General features: G+C 36.3%; 1 long non-coding RNA gene across 1 annotated transcript; it reads left to right on the forward strand.

Annotated features, from left to right (window-relative positions):
- Window positions 1-411: 411 nt before the first annotated feature.
- LOC136290153 (uncharacterized) lies at window positions 412-10,647 on the forward strand. Its single transcript, XR_010721003.1, has 4 exons — window positions 412-497; window positions 8,495-8,690; window positions 9,767-9,823; window positions 10,083-10,647. It is a non-coding gene; the product is annotated as an uncharacterized lncRNA (long non-coding RNA).
- Window positions 10,648-11,403: the final 756 nt, after the last annotated feature.

Below are 11,403 nucleotides of genomic sequence, written 5' to 3' on the forward strand. Positions count from 1 at the left end.
TTCAACAAAGTTTGCTATTGTTTTAAACAGTGAATTTTTTCCCAGTCCTGCAAGAAAAAAAGAAAGCATTAGGAATATTATCTAACTAGAGAACAAGTCTACTGGTCTATCTAGATGCATATGGCTCATAAATCTCTAAGGATCCCTTTTAGCTTTTTAAAAGGAGGTAAAAATCCTAAATTTCTGTTATTCCTTTTTTCTCAGTGTTAAAGCAGTTGATAAGTTTGTGTATGCCTGTGTACATTAATCAGCTACAGGTGCATACTTGTGTAAAATAATGAGTTCATTAAGGACAGGTGAATTGAAAAAGTATGCACACCTGATTTTTGAAACCCCCTTTCATTTACATGATTGTTGTGAATAAATTCACAGGATCTCTCATAGTCCTTAAGGCCTCTTTTTCCAGGGCTTGCAAACCTTTGGTTGTAGAGAGACATTTATTTCTGAAGGGGAAAGTAGAGTCTCTCAGCTAACTTTCCAGATTCCTGGAGGAGACTGTAAGTATCAGGATGGAATTTTATCTTTGAATTTTGGGTTAGGATGGAGAACTCCATCTTGCAAAGTAGATCACCTGTTGTGTTCACAGAGAACTGTGTTGTATAAAAATGGCCTGCTGCCTTCTGCTGCCAGAGACCTTTGATGGAGGAAAATCTCATCTTTTTCCAGGCCCTTATCAAATCACAAAGCCTGTGCAGTCTCTCTATGGCAGGTTCAGACATGAGGTTTAACATGAGGCACAAATTTCTGGAAATAATAAATATGATGCATATATACATATACATATATATATATATTTATATATACACACATATACTAGACTCTAAAAATTCCGATAGCCGTCAAAGTGAATGTTCTGAGGATGAAGATTAATTTAGTCAAAGGCATATTCCCTCAGTAGTGAGATATGCTGCAGAAGAAGCAAATGCAGAAACTCGTGTCTTTGTATGAGTTTCTCTCTTGGCATACTATCAGGAACAATGAGAAGGAAAAATCTCTGTGAAGAAAATTAAAAGCTTGCAGCCCCCTCCCCCCACCCCCCAGCCCTTCTTCACTGCCCAAATAATTTTTTACTATTTAAATATGGAAAAGCAAAACTCTGAATACATTATACAAGAAGGTGTTGAGAGATTAATAAAATGTGTGTCATCTTTTGCATTCATGGCTTCTATGACAGAGGGATCTGCAAAGACTGTAGTGCACACTTGTCATCTTTTCCCTAGACATAAAATAGTAAGGAAGACACAGATTAGAAGTAAACATATTTTGATTCTAGTCACTTGCACACAAATGTGTGTTGATGACGCAGCACTGCTTAGAGTGAATCTGTTACAGAGTTAACTTTCCTGTTTGTTACTGGTTGAGTAATAATAGATGTGTGTTAAACAGAAATAAGTCATGGTCGTGGTTTTGGAACATCATTCAAATCCATCAGACTGTGTCCATCTTCCAATAACATCTTTGCTTTGTACTAAAACTTTTCTTTTCCAGATGACTTCTGCTAGAATTCTTATAGTGTTGCAGCAGTATGCTCCTTTATGATATTCAGAACCCCTAAATAGGGAAATTACAGTACCTGTCAAACTGATGTTCAAACACCACTGTGCTTCTGTGGGATAGTTTTCATTTACTTTGTTAATTTTTGTTTCCAAAGGTAAAGTCATGTTTGTATCAAGTGGAGCTGAAGACATTTATTTTCTCAGTATGTTAAGTAAAACAACCATAGTATATAAAGGCAGATTATTGGCTGAATATTTTGCAATTTACAGTCTCAGAAGGAAACTTTTTTCTCTTTTCAATTCTTTGTAAAGCCATGTGTAATAATCTTGTTTTCTGAAAAGCATATGCCAATAATTGCTAGTGTGATAATGTATTATTAATGTAACTAAGCTCAAAACCAGGCACATGTTTAATTTTTTCTTCTGGTGTGGGCTACTTTGCCTAGAGCAAGGATGGAGGCTGACTGCTGTATCTGTGCACAACCAGATCTCTGAAACTGCCCCCTTGTCCTTGAGAACTTCATGGATTATTCTTCTTAGCTGGGCTGGAGGTAAAACTTTTATGGGTTGGTGCTTGGGCAAGGAATGACTGTATTTCACCAAGGTGTATTGAATAAATAGTAATAGTGGATATTCTGAATTCATTGCTTACTCTCCTGGTACTAAATTTCCTTTGCTTTTTCTGGACCCGTCAACTCCTCCATTTTGGAATTAAAATGCAGGAGGTTTGATATTGCTCTTCTATCGCTTTAGCAGTAGAATGGAGTCATTGGATAGACATGGAGCTTTACTTTATAGACAGAGGTTATTTAATTCTGTTTAATTCTTCTATTCTTCTAAATGACATTAATAAGACTTCATATTTGAAAATTATACAAAATTAGAAGAGGTTGCAAATAAATGTAAGGACAAAAAATAATATTGGAACTACAAAATTTGGTAAAATTTAGTAAAAATAAGTTCATATAGCAGAAAAATACAAAGTAGCTCATTATGAGATGAAGAGAATATGAAATGGAGGTATTCACCAGGAAGGTAATACTTGAAAACCAAATGGATCACAAGGACCTATTCTGAGATATTACAGTATACTTGTTGAACTTTTTTACCCCTGAAAGTGAAATTTCAAGGATTGGCATCAGAAGTTCTAACCAAAATGATTGTTTCTTTAACAAAATTCAGCTTATTTCTCCTCCTATAGCCTTTTTGATTATATTCTTATGTGTCCTGTCAAGAATGCAGTTATTTGTAAAGTGTCTGTGGGTGCTGTGTACTCTAGTTTGAACACTCTCTGGGCAATACATTTTCTAGAGTATTAAATAGTTTGAAAAAACTCTCTTAAAAAAAAAAAAGATATGAATTAAACACTCAAACCCCCACATTTTCAACCTTTTAATTCTTCATCAGTACAAGTGAAAACGTCTGTCACAGCTGTCATGACTCATGTACTCCTTTATTTTTAAAATGGTGTGTGACTTCTGACATTATGGCACTTCCATGCTGCTGTGTGTGGGTAGATGGAAGAGAAATTTATCCACCTTTACTGAGTTTTACCAGTTAACTTCTGGTGAGACTTTTTTCTTTCCTCTTGCAGTGTGAATTCAGGGACAAATGAGAAATATTGACCGGTTTTCAGTTGTCCATAGTCCTGCAACATAATGAATCACAGCTGTTCGTAACAGAGTAGTTCCTGTGTGCACAAGTATCCTTAGGAGGAGAGTGGTGGAAGAGGCTGGGGCAAAGGTTTCTAATCCCACAGGCTCAGGTTTTTCTCTCACTGCTGAAAGGCAGTGAAGAATGTGTTAAGCATGGAGCTGCTGGGTAACTTCTCTGGCTACATCATGGGTTTAAATACAAAGGTGCTCTCTGTATATGGAAGAAAATACCTTGAAAAGCAACAAGCTCACAAAAGGAGGTCTTCCTGACAGTGTTGTGGAACCTACTTGCGTACCTCAGCACAGTTGTGAGTGATGCATTTCAACAAATCAGACCTTCAGAAAGTGAGTCAAAGGGAGTAATGATGCATGAATGGACCAGTGGTATGAACTTTTGTAGTTATCAAGTGAGTACACAGGAATATGTTACCCTTAGACAACTTGTTTATTTGTTTAGGAATTTCATCTTTCATCTGAACTATCTTGAGTATAAAGTTTCTGACGTCCATATTATTATCTGAAACTAAGATCAGAACTGAGGTCCTGATTCCTAATAAATGAAGAATGTTTTTTGGTTTTGTTTTCATTTCTCTTTCCTTGAACTGTAATATAAGGTATTCCTTATCCTTCAGATGAGTCAATGAAAAAACAGGTGATCATTTCCCTGGACCAATAAATTATGTAATTTAGGGTCCAAATTGAAGCTAATTGAAAGGTCAAATTTGTTTTTTGTTTTTATTAGTATTACTTCAATTACACTAGTGGATTCGTTCCTAATCTAAATGAGAAAGGAATGAAGCAAACAGTTTCTTTCAAAGGAAATAGGTTTGAATCATCTGGTTGTGTTGGCCAATTTCTCTATTCTGAGTCTTCTGCCTTCACTGACTTCTAAAGTTTTAGACTTGACTCTAAGTTCTTTCAACACTCAGTTTTGAGCAGAAAGATCAACCCAGACTTTCTTGCCAGGTTCCCACTACTTACATGGAATTGATTTGCATCATCACATACCAGCACAGAAAAATACATAAATTGGTAGTTATTCAGGGAATAAAGCATGAAGTTTATAATATTATTGCTAGACTACTTACAGGTGACCTCTGGAGGACAGAAACATGCAATTTAAGGAGTACATGCAGTACAGTGGTTATCTTACTGAATATAAAACTTTTTACTACAACACATTATTCCTTTTTATTTAATTTTCCATTTATTAAAGGGCCTTCATTCCAGTGGAGGTGACCTCCTGCTGGCAAAATGGTGAAACCATCGCATTTGTACATGAAAATTCATGTTTTAGATTAGAAGCAATAATCAATTCCATCAATACTAAAAAACATAGTCATTGAATATGTTGGTATCTTAAAAAAAATCATGTCATATTTTTTGAGGGAAGTAATTTGACATCCATCTTCTTAGAACTCTCTTTTAAAATTCTGTATTAAATTATGTAATAACATGAACATATTCAGATAAGAATAAATGGCCCAAGTATGAGTATTTGTATACTGATAAACAAGAGCCTAATTCATCAATGAAAGAAACTCCAACTGTAATCACTATGGGAAAGCAGTGATGATAGGAAAAACTGATGGAAGCTCAATTACCCCTTCCATTCTTGCAAAACTGGTCCTAGGCGTAAATATAAAACCATTGTCAATGTCAGTCCCAAATTAAGTATCTGAAACAGGTTGTGATGCTATGTCTTGGAACCTGAGTTGAATTCCTAGCCAAAATAATCAGTAAAGCCAATTAGACCCTCTACTCACCCTGAAACTTCATTTGGGGAGCTGAAGTGCTCTCTTGAATCTATTGACTGCAATAGCAGATATCTATCAAGCTCACACAAGATCACCTTTCTGTGAAGATCACAATTCAATGTCTTCATCAAAGCAAGGAACCCCACTCTTCCATTAAAATTCAGAGAACACCGCTGGTGTGACTTTAACCAGCCTTGAATGTCTCAACCAATGCAGGATGTTTCAAAGAGCAGTAGATGCCTGCGTGATGACAACTGTGCTAAATCTTTCCAAGGAAACACCTACATTAGTGGGAAAGACTTACAGAATTATACAGGAAAAAATTACACTCGTGTAAATGCAGCTTCAATTGAAATTCACAAAACAGTTTCCACCTGGTTGTTTACAGATGGTTTTCAGGCTCACTCTAGGCCCAGGTGTACTTTAGACCTTGTTTTTGCATCATATGGTAATAGAGAGAAAATAATTTCTCTGTCACTTCTTAGTCACATTAGCATGCCAGAAAATATTGATCAGGCTTTTAAAATACCAAAATTTAAAAACTGATAATATGGTATAATATTTTCTGCTGTAATATAATATAGTTTAATATAATAAATATTTTCTACTACTGACATTTCTGCTTATTATTCAGAGGCTTCCCAACAACTCCACAAAACTAGGGCTGGAAGTTTACTGAACAACTTGTGTATGTGTCTTATTTTATATGATGATTGGCTTTGTATTATGCTGTGTGAAATCTGTCACATCATACTAAGGGGATATGCTGAAAGTGGTATATATCTGAAGTCTTTCTCTTCATAGAAGTGCACTGTAGAAATCAAAGGTATACCCTTTAATGTTCCTAAAATTTTTAACCTGTGGTCGCTGGAGCTGACCTATGTTCTTCTTTGCCATGTTGAATATAAAAATTCAGCTGGCTGGAAATTTGTACTTCATTCATGAACAAATTGTGAAAGGATCCTTCCTTCTTTAAGTATATGTGGTAAGTGGCCTCATGAAAAAGAGAAGAATCCATTATTTTATTTCCTTCATTGTAAAAGAAAAAATTCCCTGGTGTTAAAACTGTGTGCCACTTCAACCCTTCATGCACAAAACTGAAAGCTACCTACAACTACCAATCAAAAAAATCACTGTACTTGAAATAGCAAAAAACAAACAAACAAAAAAAAAACAACAGAAGACAAAACTGTATCTGCCTATAGGTATAGTTACAGCAAGTCAACCTCAAAGTATATCAAGTTGGATTTGGCAGATTTTGAAAGATATTAAATCGGAAACCTTCCTGAAGGTATTTACTGTTTGTGTGGGTTCTCCGTAAAAGCTCCATGAAAGGTCACAAAACAAAAAATCCCCCCAAAAAACCCAAAAAATCCACCAACCAACCAAAAACCCCCTAAAAAGCAATAAACAAACAAAACCAAAACAAAAACCCCCAAACCAAAAAACAAAATCACCCAAAAAACTCAAGTTAAAAGAAAAGGAAGATTATTTTAAAGATTATTTTAAAAAGCCCTAATTCTTTTTATAAACAAGGATTTCAGGAAAAAAATAATTTGGGATTCAGAGGAAGAATTCATTTGGAGAAAAGAACTGGGGTTTTTTTTGGTTTAAAATTTACTAGGTTCTGTGAAATTACTTTGCTTTCTTTTTTTTCATACAGTGCAAAATGTAGTACGTGTGTATTCATTCTAATTAGTATTGTTTTTCATTGAGGGCCATTTTTACACAAAATGTATTATTCAAAAAAAACCCCAGACCCAAATGGCAGTTTCTGACAAACAGATTACCTTCTCAAATCATCAAGTGTGAATGTGCAGATGATAGTACCAGAAAATAAAAGTCATCTACATTTTATGCTTTCATGGTACTTTGTACACAAAGCATATGATACATGGATTAGTTTTACCACTACTAACCTTGGAAAGGTATTCAAGTGCTCTGTCTTAGTGTATATTTATTTACTGATTTCAAAATTTGATAAAATATTAAAAATAAATCTAAATGCTGAAGACATAAAATAAAACGTTCAATCAAATTTCTTATGATATGGCAATATTAAAAATATGATAAAAATTTATAATGTATGTATCAAGCAGAGTTAGCCAGAAAATATCAAAAGTTATCACAAAGTAAATTTAAAAACTCCTATCTTATCACTTTCATGTGTTATCCTAAGATTTATCCTTGGAGTGCATTATAGGTTCTGTTTTCTATTTATTTCCCAATTTTTAAGCACCAGGAGAATAAAAATTTTGTCTTCTCCCAAAGAATTGTAGCTATCCTTTACACCACATTTTTTGTACTCTCAAATATTCTGTATTTTGATTGGATTGCCATTCCACTTTTGTCTGAAAGGTTATTGAGGCTGTCAACAGGAAAAGGGCTAGAATTACCAGCCAATCAAATTACAGAATACTTAAAAGGTCAAAGTAGTACAGCACACTAACATAATTCACAGAATATATGAGGCATTAAAACCCTAATACCTCATTCTCGTAACAAAGGTTGTAATGAGAGCAAGAAATGGCACAACATGAATTCGTTCACATGACTGCGATTATAACAAGAACCTGAAATGCAATAAACTTAACCCATTCTTGCTGCTAAGCTAAGACTGTACCTAAGCTTTGTTTCAAGCTACCTTGAAAATTACTTGGATGATAAACTTTAGGTAAGATACTGGGTAGTAAGTTTTGCTTATGCATCACCTCAAAGTAATTGTTAATCAGAATTTTTAATTTGTTGTCTATGACATATGCACAAAAAGTCTGCAAACCAAACCAGAAATTATTATTGGATGATGTTTTTAAGTTTGTTTGTTTGTTTAGTAAGGGGTTTCTTGATATCAAAGATGGGGAGGTGTTACATCTGTATCTATTTTTCTAGTATTAAACTGAAGCTGTGTTGTCTAATCAACTATTCCAAATAATAGCAATATAGAAATGCTACTCACAAATGTAGACATGACAGATTATTTGTAGAGTAAAATTCCTGTGTTGCACAGTTTCACAGAAATCAGACTGGCTTTTAGAGGAGTCTTTACTATCTGTGTCATTGCAGTTATTAGAACATGTAAAATCTTAACAAGTCTTTTTTCCTGATAGAACATGCACATTAGATCACAAAACCTTTCAAGGCAAAGACAACTGGCAATGACAAGCAGCCCAACCCCTAACTTTCCAGCTTTTTTTTTGGGGGGGGAGGTGGGGGATGGGGGGGTGGAGCATAATGGTAAAAGCATTTTTATTTTACATTTCTTTTCTTCAGTGGTGTGTAGCATAACTCATTCTATCCAATCCTATCAACAGAGAGGAAATAAAAACAGATTTAACCTACAGACCTTTGGTTAACTTCTTCCTAAACTATATATAAAATGTTACCTCATCTTGCTCAGATTAAAAGGGGAGAGGGGGAACTCCCCCCCTTCACCACACGTTCCCTTATTGAGAATCTCTTCTATATAAAAAGAAGAGTCTGCATATAAAAGACAATCCAGAGACATCTTTGAAGGTTCTCTTTCAAAGCGTCTCTACTTCCCTGAGCATCTGGGGATTTCTGTTATTAATTGAAGTTAATTTTCTAGGATATCAGTTTGCCATGCACGTGGGAAAGATTGATAGCCTCTTCGATTCTCAAGAGTGTTGGAAATGACACTGTTCCATCACCGGGTGTCTTCACTTTTATCATCACAAATCAAATTATAAACATCGGGGCAACCTTGCTGGAATCTGGCTTCGGGAGATTTCCATAAGATTAATTAGGCGGCCAAAGCAAAGATGGTAAAATCTAAGGGCGGGGGGGGGGGTGGGGGGAGGCAGGGGGAGGACGGGGAAAGGGGGGGAGAGAGGCACCATTCATTCCTTGTAGAATGGGAAGTCAATTCAACAATGGGTAATTAGCGTGGGCCATGGATTCTCAAAGGCACTGAGGACACTGGACTCTTTCTCTCACTCTGATGTTTAGTGCGGTATTGTGGACCCCTCATTTAATTAGTGCACTTTGATACCCACAGGAGCTTGAAGCTCCAGGGCATGCTAAACACAGACTGACACCAGCAAGCTTCTGCCTCCTTCCAGTCTAATTAGAGACACAATGAGCTGCAAAGACAATGTTTTACTCCAAGATTTCTTCTGCAGATACCTCTGGCAGGAAACAATCGTTTATTTTGTGTCTATATTGGTATTCAGATTAAATTGTTAGCATGCAAAAGATGAGCTAAGGGCACATATCTATTAAAAATGCTTAACAGAGTTCAGAAATGATGGAAGCAATTTGTGGGGAAAAAAATGTATTTTCCCCTTTGGAATTTTTTTTTTTTTTGTTCTCTTATCTAATTAGAAGTAAATGATTTGAGTAAGAAAGCCAAAATAGGCTGGACTCCAAAGCAATTCTTATGAAATGATTTTCCCCCTTTTGCATTAATAGTTTCTACCTCTCAGAAAAGAGATTTTTAACTTAACTCTTTGTAAAAGAGAAAGGCAGGAAAAAAAAGGAAATAAAAAAATGAGTACTTCTGTTACAATTGTCTGTTGAAATGAGCACCCACCTACTTTAACAGGACATTGTACAGAGAAAATTTTACTCATATTTGCAGGTCTTCAGAGAAGAAACCCCAAAAAGTTTGTGGCAATGATTGTGTGTGTGCATGTGCTGTGAGGGTATATAAAGTTATTTTTGATGGACAGTTCTATGCTTATAGGAAGAATATAAATATCCCAAGGGAAACTGCGTATTGAAAATTAGTCTCAGCATACACTAAACACTTGCATGTGCTGCTTAACAATAGATTGGAGAACCAGTACTCCTTAAAATTCAACTTCGACATTTATAGTATCATTACTTTCCTCTTTTGCAGATAATGAAAGAGAAACAGACCAACATGTATCAATGTGTCGATTCACAGACTACAAAGGTACTCTGCTGGTTAAATTATGGTAATTTTGACAGTTATACAATTTAAAAAGTGATTATAATGGGAGAGGGAATGGGTGTGAAAACATAGGAAAAGAAAACGCAAAACAAAATTTATGTTCAACATTTAGATCTATGAATCTAACTAATTGTGGACTGAGGAGCAGCAAGGGGGACAGTCTTGCCCTGTTTCCTGGCATCATGTGTAACATCCTCATCCTTCCTACTGCATTTGTTTCTCCTTTGGTGACTTTTTGCAGGCTGCTTCCACTATCTGGGGATCACAGGAGGTCTACAGACATACAGCTACCCTCCCGTATTCCTCTACGACATCTGCTCCAAGGAAAAGAGTCTTCACTAGCCCCACAGGCTGAAACCCAAGATGAGTTAAGGGCACATATCTATTAAAATGTGCAGAGAATGGTGATAAATGGAGTTAAGTACAGCTGATGGCTGGTTACCAGCAGTGTTCTCCAGGACTCTTTATTGGGACCAGTCTTGTTTAAGACCTTTAAATTTGACAGGGATTAAATGGATGCTCCATTGGTTTGTAGATGACACCAAGCTGATGAGTTTGTTGATCTGCTGAAGGGCGGGAGGGCTCTCCAGAGGGATCTGGACTGACTGAATTGATGGTTTGAGGTCAGCTCTATGAGGTCCAGTAAGGCAAAGTACAGGGTTCTACACTTGGATCACAACAATCACATGCAGTGCTATAAGATGGGAGATGAGTAACTGGAAATCTGCCAGTTGGAAAAGGACCTGGGGGTGCTGACCAACAGCCAGCTGAATAAAAGCTAGAATGTGCCAAGGTGGCAAAGAAGATGAATGGCATTGTTGATTGTGTCAGAAATTGTGTGGACAGCAGGGCTAGGGAAATATTTGTCGCTCTGTATTCAGCACTAGTGAGGCTGCACCTTGAATTTTGTGTTCAGTTTTGGGCACCTCGCTACAAGAAAGACGTTGTTTAGCCTGAATAATAGAAGGAGACCTTACCTCTCTCTACAACTGCCTGAGAGGGGGTTATAGCAAGCTGGGGGTCAGTTGCCTTCTCCCAAGTAATAAGTGATAGGGCAAGAGAATATTACCTCAAGATGCACCAGTGGGATTTAGATTGGATATTAGGAAAATATTCTTCACAGAAAGAGTTGCCAAGCATTGGAACAGGCTTCCCAGGGAAGTGGTAGGTAGAGTCGTCACCTCCAGGGGTATTTAAATACCATGTAGATGTGGCATTTAGGGACATAGTTTAGTAGAGGACTTGGCAATATTAGATTTATGGTTGGACTTGTTGGTCTTAAAGGTCTTGTCTTAGCTAAATAATTCTATGGTTCTATGATCAACATATAAGGTTGAGCAGAAAGGAAAAACAGGCTCTGGCTCTGACCTGAAAATCCTTGTACCCTTGTCCAAATTTGGAAAGACTTCTGGACAGAGATTTTTCCTTTATTGGAACTCCCATCCCAAACCCAGAGTCTATGTCTGTATTAGTAAGCTAAATGTGAGGAGCACAGTTGCTATAAACCAGATATAGATATGATTTTACCAATATATTTGATTAGTAAAACTTATAATGCTTGC

This window comes from Chamaea fasciata, unplaced genomic scaffold, assembly GCF_029207755.1.
Source record: "Chamaea fasciata isolate MVZ Bird 193981 ecotype frontalis unplaced genomic scaffold, bChaFas1.0.hap1 SCAF_5, whole genome shotgun sequence".
Classification (NCBI taxonomy): Eukaryota; Metazoa; Chordata; class Aves; order Passeriformes; family Sylviidae; genus Chamaea; species Chamaea fasciata.